The sequence below is a fragment of the Bison bison genome, unplaced genomic scaffold (assembly GCF_000754665.1).
Source record: "Bison bison bison isolate TAMUID 2011002044 unplaced genomic scaffold, Bison_UMD1.0 scf7180017864265, whole genome shotgun sequence".
In the NCBI taxonomy this organism is placed as follows: domain Eukaryota; kingdom Metazoa; phylum Chordata; class Mammalia; order Artiodactyla; family Bovidae; genus Bison; species Bison bison.
Genome location: NW_011494837.1, coordinates 2,041,410 through 2,052,482, shown reverse-complemented (window position 1 = coordinate 2,052,482; position 11,073 = coordinate 2,041,410).

Below are 11,073 nucleotides of genomic sequence, written 5' to 3'. Positions count from 1 at the left end.
AGCTTTCTTATCCATTCATCTGCTGATGGGCATCTAGGTTGCTTCCATGTCCTGGCTATTATAAACAGTGCTGCGATGAACATTGGGGTACACGTGTCTCTTTCCCTTCTGGTTTCCTCAGTGTGTATGCCCAGCAGTGGGATTGCTGGATCATAAGGCAGACATACAGAGGGCTAACAAACACATGAAAAGATGCTCAACATCATTCATTATCAGAGAAATGCAGATCAAAACCACTATGAGGTACCATTTCACGCCAGTCAGAATGGCTGCGATCCAAAAGTCTACAAGCAATAAATGCTGGAGAGGGTGTGGAGAAAAGGGAACTCTCTTACACTGTTGGTGGGAATGCAAACTAGTACAGCCACTATGGAGAACAGTGTGGAGATTCCTTAAAAAACTACATGATGCTTTTTAACTGCAGTGTTGGAGAAGGCTCTTGAGAGTCCCTTGGACTGCAAGGAGATCCATCCTAAAGGAAATCAGCACTGAATATTCATTGGAGGGACTGATACTGCAGCTGAATCTCCAATACTTTGGTCACCTGATGCGAAGAGCTGACTCACTGCAAAAGACCCTGATGCTGGGAAAGATTGAAGATGGGTGGAGAAAGAGACCACAGAGGGTGAGATGGTTGGATGGCATCACTGACTCAATGCATATAAGTTTGAACAAACACTGGGAGTTGGTGATGGAAGGGAGGCCTGGTGTGCTACAGTCCATGGGGTCCCAAAGAGTCGGACATGACTGAGCGACTGAACTGAACTAAACTGACAGCATTTTCTTATCATTTTAATAAATATCAACTCATGAGTGATGTCTTCTTTATTAACTGAGATCATAAAATTGTTTCTTCTCTTTATTCTTATACTTCAACTGCCTAGGGTTTGGTGTACTTTCCCTTTTTCTTTTCTGTTGATTCTTTCCCAGAGTGTTGCTCTTTCTTCTCACATAGAAGCCAAACATACTTCCCCTCCAAAGTTTTCCACAGTGCTCTATCATGTCTCATAAATACACAAATAAATTAATCATAAAATCTCATTCAGCAGCCATGCTAAATTTGTCATTGAAACTAAAGTCATCATACTCCTGTGCACTGTCATAAGAATATATATGTGAGTTTAAAGTAAATGAGTTAAAAATGTTAGTCTTTCTATTTTAAGCTTTTTATTTTGATATAATCATAGATTTATACACATTATTAATAAATAATACAAAGAAACAGAGAGAGCCATTATGTTTTAGTCAATTTCCTTCAGTTATAACATTTTCCAAGATAATACTGCAACATTAAAAAACAGAAACTGATATTGATGCCATCACTTATTTTATTGATTTATCCAGTTTTAATCATATTTGTGTGTGAGTGACTTCAGTTCAGTTCTGTCCTTCAGTTATGTCTGACTTTTTGTAACCCCATGAACCACAGCACGCCAGGTCTCCCTGTCCATCACCAACTCCTGGAGTTTACCCAAACTTATGTCCATTGAGTCAGTGATGCCATCTAACTATCTCATCCTCTGTCATTCCCTTTTCCTCCTGCCTTCATTCTTTCCCAACATCAGGGTCTTTTCCAGTGAGTCAGCTCTTTGCATCAGGTGGCCAAAGTATTGGGATTTCAGCTTCAAATTCAGTCCTTCCAATGAAAACCTGGGGCTGATCTCCTTTAGAATGGACTGGTTGGATCTCCTTGCAGTCCAAGGGACTCTCAAGAGTCTTCTCCAACACCACAGTTCAAAAGCATCAATTCTTCTTCACTCAGCTTTCTTTATAGTCCAACTCTCACATCCAAACATGACTACTGGAAAAACAATAGCCTTGAGTAGAAGGACCTTTGTTGGCAAAGTAATGTCTCTGCTTTTTAATATGCTGTCTAGGTTAGTCATAACTCTCCTTCTAAGGAGCAAGCATCTTTTAATTTTATGGCTTCAATCACAATCTCCTGTGATTTTGGAGCCCCAAAAAGTAAAGTCAGCCACTGTTTCCACTCTTTTCCCATCTATTTGCCATGAAGTGATGGGATCGGATGCCATGATCTTAGTTTTCTGAATGTTGAGCTTTTAAGACAACGTTTTCACTCTCCTCTTTCCCTTTCATCAAGAGGCTTTTTAGTTCTTTTCTTTCTGCCATGAGGGCAGTGTCATCTGAATATCTGAGGATATTGACATTTCTCCCGATGGTCTTCATTCCAGCTTGTGCTTCTTCCAACCCGGCATTTCTTGTGACGTACTCTGCATATAAGTTAAATAAGCAGGGTGACTATATACAGCCTTGACGTACCCCTTGTCCTATTTGGAACCAGTCTGTTGTTCCATGTCCAGTTCTAACTGTTGCTTCCTGAACTGCATACAGGTTTCCCAGGAGGCAGGTGAGGTGTTTGGTATTCCCATCTCTTTTAGAATTTTATACTGTTCATTGTGATCCACACAGTCAAAAGCATTGGCATAGTCAATAAAGCAATAAAGATGTTTTTAATAAAGATGTCAGTAAAGACGTTTTTTTGGAACTCTCTTACTTTTTCAATCATCCAGTGAATGTTGGCAATTTGATCTCTGATTCCTTTGCCTTTTCTAAAACTAGCTGGAACATCTCGAAGTTCATAGTTCATGTATTGCTGAAGCCTGGCTTGGAGTATTTTGAGCATTACTTTACTATCATGTGAGATGAGTGCAATTGTGTGGTAGTTTGAGCATTCTTTGGAATTACCTTTCTTTGGGATTGGAGTGAAAACTGAACTTTTCCAGTCTTATGGCCACTTTTGAGTTTTCCAAATTTGCTGGCATAGTCAGTGCAGCACTTTCACAGCATCATCTTTTAGGATTTGAAATAGCTCAACTGGAATCCCATCACCTCCACCACCTTCGTTCTTAGTGATGCTTCCTAAGGCCCACTTTTCTTCATATTCCAGGATGTCTGGCTCTAGGTGAGTGATCACACCATCATGATTATCTGGGTCATGTGAATGTGTAGTTCTATGCAGTTTTATCACATTTAGATTGGGTTATGCTCTATTAAAGCCAAGATTCAGAAGTTACTTCACCATGAGGATTCTTCATTGTGCTCTTTGACTATATATATATATATATAATTCCTTTCTAAAAATTGTATTCCATATTTATCAAAAAATTATTAATATTGGAAATTGTAATATTAATAATTTTTTGATAAATATGGAATACAATTTTTAGAAAGGAATATAGCATGTGGTTGAGCAATAATTAAGGGTACTTTATAAGTTACTTATAAAAGAAATATGAAGGTATTTATATTTTTAAGGCACTTAAATATGAAATGTAAATACCTTAAATATGAAGTGAATATTCACACTTTTAAAGTTTACAATTATTCTTACATCAATGAAAAATTTTAGTTAAAGCTGATATAAATTCTACAGAGCTTTTATGTTCTCCTTTGCATATTAAATATGTCAAAACTTGTTCTATAATTAATTTGACAAAAGCAAATAAGTGATATAAATCAAAGAAATATCACATTTCCATTATCACTACTAGATATCAAGATTATTATAAAACTTTAGTAATTAAAATAATAAATATATTGTGAAGAACTTATAAAAATCAAAAGAACATAAGAGAGATTTCAGAGCGATAGCTGAGTGTATATATGTCAATGATATATGATGATGGCTTGTAGATATGTGGATGACTTTCTTTAACTGGTAATTTACATAGGAAATATTAAATTGTACTCCTACCATTAGTCATGCACTAAAATTATTACCAAACATATTTTTTTAAATGTGAAACAAAATTTTAAATATTTTGGACAATACACTTTATAGCTATGTAGGAACACTTTTTAAAATAATATATTAAAGAGAAAATTCTTACAGAAATGATTAATAGATTTGATTTCAAGAACTTAAAGTACTTCTTGTTCAAGACAATACCAAGGAGAATCAAAGAGATATTGATTGTAATAATATATTCACCATGCATAAATCCTGGTGCATGAAACTATTGGAATTGGTATTATTTATTGAGCTTTTGACTACATAAATGTTTATTATGCAATTGTTGCTCAGTTTTGTATCACACATATTTCACAAATATATCTTACATATTAAAGCATTATATTGGCTCTTGGCTTATCAGTTTTCATTCCAATTTTTCTAAATGTTTTATCATAACTATTAACAATTTTTACGTCTATTAAGTTTGTCAGATTTTCTAATTGACTTAAAACTGTGAAATATTATTCAACACATTTTGTAATTTTATAACTTCTTCAGATATCTGAAATATTTTATTTACTTAATGGTGAGAAATTATTTTTCAACGCACAATTGAATATAGTTTTCTATTTAATTATATTTTATATAATAAGCACTATTGAACAAAACTTTTTCTACATATGATATTTTCTAGCCTCATAGAAATTCTACATATATGAAATATATTCAGGAACTTTTCCATTTTTATATTAATTTGAAAACAATATAGTATGAAAAATCTATGAACCCTGAAAACTGAAATAATACACTACTCTCTCATTATTCTTTTCTCTTCTTAAACTCAATTTGGAAATAAATATTTTCTTCCCAGGCATATATTTCATCCTAATACAATTTATGAGTGACATATATGAAAAAGCTTTTTCTGATGCTTGAAAGAAGACATATTCTTTATGTTTACACTAAAAATTCAGCAAGTTCGGTCACTCAGTCATGTCCAACTCTTTCAAGCCCATGGACTGCAGCATGCCAGGCTTCCATGTCCATCACCAACTCCCAGAGCCTACTCAAACTCATGTCCATCCTGTCGGTGATGCCATCCTAACATCTCATCCTCTGTCGTCCCCTTTTTTTACCGCCTTCAATCTTTCCCAGCATCAGGGTTTTTCCAGTGAGTCAGTTCTTCGCATCAGGTGGCCAAAGTATTGGAGTTTCAGCTTCAACATCAATCTTTCCAATGAATATTCCGGACTGATTTCCTTTAGGATGGACTAGTTGGATCTCCTTGCAGTCCAAGGGACTCACAAGAGTCTTCTCCAACACCACAGTTCAAAAACATCAATTCTTCAGTTCTCTGCTTACTTTATTGTCCAACTCTCACATCCATACATGACTACAGGAAAAACCATAGTGCTGACTACACAGACCTTTGTTGGCAAAGTAACGTCTCTCATTTTAATATGTTGTCCGGGTTGGTCATAACTTTCCTTCCAAGGAGTAAGTGTCTTTTAATTTCATGGCTGCAGTCACCATCTGCACTGATTTTGGAGCCCCCCAAAATAAAGTCTGACACTGTTTCCACTATTTCCCCATCTATTTCCCGTGAACTGATGGGACCAGATGCAATGATCTTAGTTTTCTGAATGTTAGGCTTCAAGCCAACTTTTCCACTCTCCTCTTTCAGTTTCATCAAGAGGCTCTTTAGTTCTTCTTCACTTTCTGCCATGAGGGTGGTGTCTTCTGCATATCTGAGGTTATTGATATTTCTCCTGGCAATCTTTATTCCAGCTTGTGCTTCACCCAGCCTAGTGTTTCTCATGATGCACTCTGCATATAAGTTAAATAAGCCAGGTGACAATATACAGTCTTGACATACTCCTTTCCTTTTTTGGAACCAGTCTGTTGTTCCATGTCCAGTTCTAACTGTTCCTTCCTGACCTGCATACAGATTTCTCAGGATGCTGGTCAGGTTTTCTGGTATTCCCATCTCTCTAAGAATTTGCCACAGTTTGTTGTGATCCACACAGTCAAAAGCTTTGGCATAGTCAATAAAGCAAAGTAAATGTAAAAATTCAATAAGTAAATACTACTTAAAGTATATGGCTTCCCTAGTAGTTCAGCTGGTAAAGAATCCACCTGCAATGCAGGAGACACTGGTTAGATTCTTAGTTTGGGATGATCTGCTGGAGAAGGGATAGGTTACCCAGTCCAGTACTTAAAGTATTAAACAAGACTAATTTATCTATAAATATCTCAAAACATCTATATGAAATGGTATATTTTCTCTATAATCTGTCAAAGTTGATTAATATCATATTAAAATTTTCAGGACTCTCTTTTCTTAGTTTACAGTTTATTTGTATAGTTTATTATGATACAAGACACCTAAATAAAATACATAATATTTATGTAATTGACTTATTTCTCAATATAAATTGACCACCTATTTCTCTCTGGTGATTATAACCACATATTCCTGTATTGCTATAACATTATTTCTTTATGTTTGTGCATTTGCCTAATAAAACTTTGTCAACATAATTAAATTTGACCTTTATTTTTATGATGTGTTCCCTTTATAAGTGCACACCGATAAATTTTTAACCCAAGCTGACAGTTGTTGATTTAATAGGGTTATCATTACATTAATTAGAGATATTCTCCTGGCTTATATGTTTCAAATTCTGACGTATTACTTCATACACTCTGTTTTGTTTTGTCACTTTTGTTATATGTAATACAATTAGGAAAGTATTTCATTTCACATATTGACCCCAGTAGTTTTCTCATGGCTTCATGGAAGGCTATTTTGAGGAGGGTTCTTAAACAAAGAATGAATTAGTACCTGAGTTATTCACACCAGGCAAGAGATACAAACTCTTTTAACTTGACGATGAGGGTAGGGAAATCTAAAGTGGATGCTGGAGAAAAAAGACTGTCAATATTAGTTAAGCCTGTATCTTCCAGAAAATATGGTATTATAGTTTGGTTTGATTATCTTAAATATTTCCTCAGAATTCTAACAGAGCACTCCATTAAGCATTGGAATTGCTCTGCCATTCTTTTTTTAGAGGTAACATTTTTATTGAAATATAACTAATGCACAATACTGTGTTAGTTTCAGCTGTGCTACACAATGATTTTACATTTGCATACACTATGAAAGGATCACTACAGTAAGTGTAGTAACCATCTGTCCCCAAGGTTATTACGATGTTGTTGACCACAAACCTTTTGCTATATACTACTTCCTCATGACTTATTTATTATATGACTGGAAGATTTTACCTCTCAAATCATTTCACCTATTTAACCCATCCCTCAACACCCTCCCTTCTGACACTCACCAGTTTATACTCTATATGAGTTTGTTTCTGTTTTGTATTTTAGGTTCCACATAGCCTAGAAATGATTTGACACACAAGTGATCAATTAATCTACAATTAAATAGGCAAGCATATACAATGGGGGAAGAAAACCTCTTTAATAAATAGTTTTGGGAAAACTGGACCACTACATGTAAAATAGTGAGACTAAACTAACTTTTCACACAATATATAAAAAAATACAAAACTAATAAATACGTAAATGTAAGGCTTAGAACCATAGAATTCTGATGAAAATATAATCTATATATTCTGACACTATTAGCAATATTTATTGGATATGCATACTTAGGCAAAGGAAATAAAACAAAGCTAAACAAATGGGACTACATCTAACTAAAAACTTGCACATGTAAGGAAGCTATCAGCAAAACAGAAAGACAGCCTACTGAATGGAAGATGATATTTGCAAATAAATATGCAAAAGAAATGAATAGACATTTTTCCAAAGAAGACATTCAAATTGACCTCATGAATATATGCTCAATGACACAATCATTAGGAAAATTCAAGTTAAAACCACAATAAGATAGACCTTGTTCCAGTCAGAATACGCATGCATGCTAAGTTGCTTCAGTTGTGTCTGACTATTTTTGACCCTATGGGCCTAGACAGCATATTAAAAAGCAGAGACATTACTTTGCCGACAAAGGTCCATCTAGTCAAAGCTATGTTTTTTCCAGTAGTCTTGTATGGATGTGAGAGTTCTACCATAAAGAAAGCTGAGCACTGAAAAATTGATGCTTTTGAACTGTGGTGTTGGACAAGACACTGGAGAGTCCCTTGAACTGCAAGGAGATCCAACCAGTCCAACCTGAAGGAAATCAGTCCTGAATATTCATTTGAAGAACTGATGCTAAAGCTGAAACACAAATACTTTGGCCACCTGATGCGAAGAACTGATTCATTAGAGAAGACCTTGATGCTGGAAAAGATTGAAGGTGGGAGGAAAAGGGGATGACAGAGGATAAGATGGTTGGATGGCATCACCCACTTGATGGACATGAGTTTGAGCAAACTCTGGGAGCTGATGATTGAAAGGAAGTCTGACGTGCTGCAGTCCATGGGGTTGCAAAGAGTTGGACACGACTGAGCATCTGAACTGAACTGAACTGGATCTTAGTCCACTGGGCCCATCTATCTATGGGATTCTCCAGGCAAGAATACTGGAGTGTGTTGCCATGGAAATCCCTCTTCCAGGGGATCTTCCTGAACCAGGAATCAAACTCATGTCTCTTAAGTCTCCTGCCTTGGCAGGAGGATTCTGTACCACTAGTGCCACCTAGGAAGCCCCCAGTCAGAATAGCTACCACCAAAAACACAACAAATAACAAGTGTTGGGGAGGATGTGGAGAAACGGTAACCCTCATGCACTGTTTATGGGGTTGTAAATTGGTTCAGCAAGTATGGAAAATGGTATGGAGATTTCTTAAAAAAATTAAATATAGAACTGCCATTTTTGTTGTTCAGTCACTAAGTAATGTCTGACTCTTTGAGACCTCATGGACTGGAGCATGGTAGGCTTCCCTGTCCTCTGTATCCCAGAGTTTGTTCAAACTCATGTCCATATGAACCAGCAATTTCACTTCTGAGTATTCACCCAAAGAAAACAATAACACTAATTTAAAAATATATGCACTCTAATATTTATATCAGCATTATTTACAAGTGCCAAGGTATGGAAGCACCTCCCTTCTTGAGAAAAAAAATGATGGCAGCCTGTTCTCAGAGAAGGTTCACATATAGCCAAAAGGCACTCATGGATCTGAGCACTGCATGGGTTGTTTATGACCTTCCCAAAAATTGGTCAGCTCCACTCTGTTGCTGGCCTTGGCTACTTGCTGTGTTTCTTGGATGGTGGTCATTTTCAGTTTAAATCCTTCTCACTATTGCCATTGCCCTTTATCTAAAGCCACTGCCTCCTTCATAAGAGAAAGACCAATATAATTCTCAGCTAAAATTAGTGGGATATTATACAAAATGCAGCAACCAGTTCTGACCCAATGCAGCTGATAGAGACTACAGAGTTACAGCAGTACTGGAAAACACATTTTCCTAAGTCAGAGGGACTCTGGCTGCCCAGAAGGGCTGAAAACACAAACCTGATATGGTGAAGTTAAAGTGCTGGGTGGGTACACATTTAACATTGAGAGACAGAATAAGAAAGAGCCAGCAGATTATTAGCTCATTCTTCTGGCCCAGATGGATGTTCTGACCTCTCACCATGGATGACAAATGTGACCAAGAAAACAGCTAACTTTCTTATGAGGCCAGGATAAATTTAGCTTGGCAGCTCTTTTCATTTGCTTTCTCTCCTAGCCTACGGTACATCATTTTTGAATCACTCTTGCTTCATTGGATTGTAACCAACAAACATGAAGCATGTAAGCTTTGCCTTGAGATAGTTTTTAGGGAACCTATAGAAAAAGACAATTTTCATTATATTATCAGTTCAGTTCAGTCACTCAGTCGTGTCTGACTCTTTGGCGCCCCAAGAAACGAAGCACACCAGGCCTCCCTGTCCATTACCAACTCCTGGAGTTTACCCAAATTCATGTCCATTGAGTCAGTGATGCCATCTAACCATCTCATCCTCTGTTTTTTCCTTTTCCCTTCTCCTATTGCCTTCATTCTTTCCCAGCACCAGGGTCTTTTCAAATGAGTCAGCACTTCACATCAGGTGGCCAAAGTATTGGAGTTTCAGCTTCAAAATCAGTCCTTCCAATGAATACCCAGGACTGATCTTCTTTAGGATGGACTGGTTGGAGCTCCTTGTAGTACAAGGGAATCTCAAGAGTCTTCTCCAACACCACAGTTCAAAAGCAGCAATTCTTCAGCACTCAGCTTTCTTTATAGTCCAACTCTCACATCCATACATGACCACTGGAAAAAATCATAGCCTTGACTAGACAGACCTTTGTTGGCAAAATAATGTCTCTTCTTTTCAATATGCTGTCTAGGTTGGTCATAACTTTCCTTCCAAGGAGTCTTTTAATTCCATGGCTTCAATCACCATCTGTGGTGATTTTGGAGCCCAAAAAAATAAAGTCAGCCACTGTTTCCCATCTTTCCCCATCTATTTTCTATTTGCCATGAAGTGATGGGACCAGATTAGTTTTCTGAATGTTGAGCTTTAAGCCAACATTTCCACTCTCCTCTTTCACTTTCATCAAGAGTCTCTTGAGTTGTTCTTTTCTTTCTGCCATAAGGGTGGTGTCGTCTGCATATCTGAGGTTATTGATATTTCTCCTGGCAACCTTTATTCCAGCTTGTGCCTCCTCCAGCCCAGTGTTTCTTATGATGTACTCTGCATATAAGTTAAATAAGCAGGGTGACAATATACAGCCTTGACGTACTCCTTTTCCTATTTGGAACCAGCCTGTTGTTCCATGTCCAGTTCTAACTGTTGCTTTCTGATCTGCATTCAGGTTTCTCAAGAGGTAGGTCAGGTGGTCTGGTATTCCCATCTCTTTCAGAATTTTCCACAGTTTATTGTGATCCACAGAGTCAAAGGCTTTGGCATAGTCAATAAAGCAGAAATAGATGTTTTTCTGGAACTCTCTGGCTTTTTCCATGATCCAGCAGATGTTTGGCAATTTGATCTCTGGTTCCCCTGCCTTTTCTAAGACCAGCTTGAATATCAAGAAGTTCACAGTTCAAGTATTGCTGAAGCCTGGCTTGGAGAATTTTGAGCATTACTTTACTAGCAAGTGAGATGAGTGCAGTTGTGTGGTAGTTTGAGCATTTTTTGGCATTGCCTTTCTTTGGGATTGGAATGAAAACTGACCTTGTCCAGTCTTGTGGCCACTGCTGAGTTTTCCAAATTTGCTGGCATATTAAGTGCAGCACTTTCACAACAACATCTTTCAGGATTTGAAAGAGTTCAACTGGAATTCCATCACCTCCACTAGCTTTGTTCGTAGTGATACTACCTAAGGCCCACTTGGCTTCACATTCCAGGATATCTGGCTCTAGGTGAGTGATCACACCATC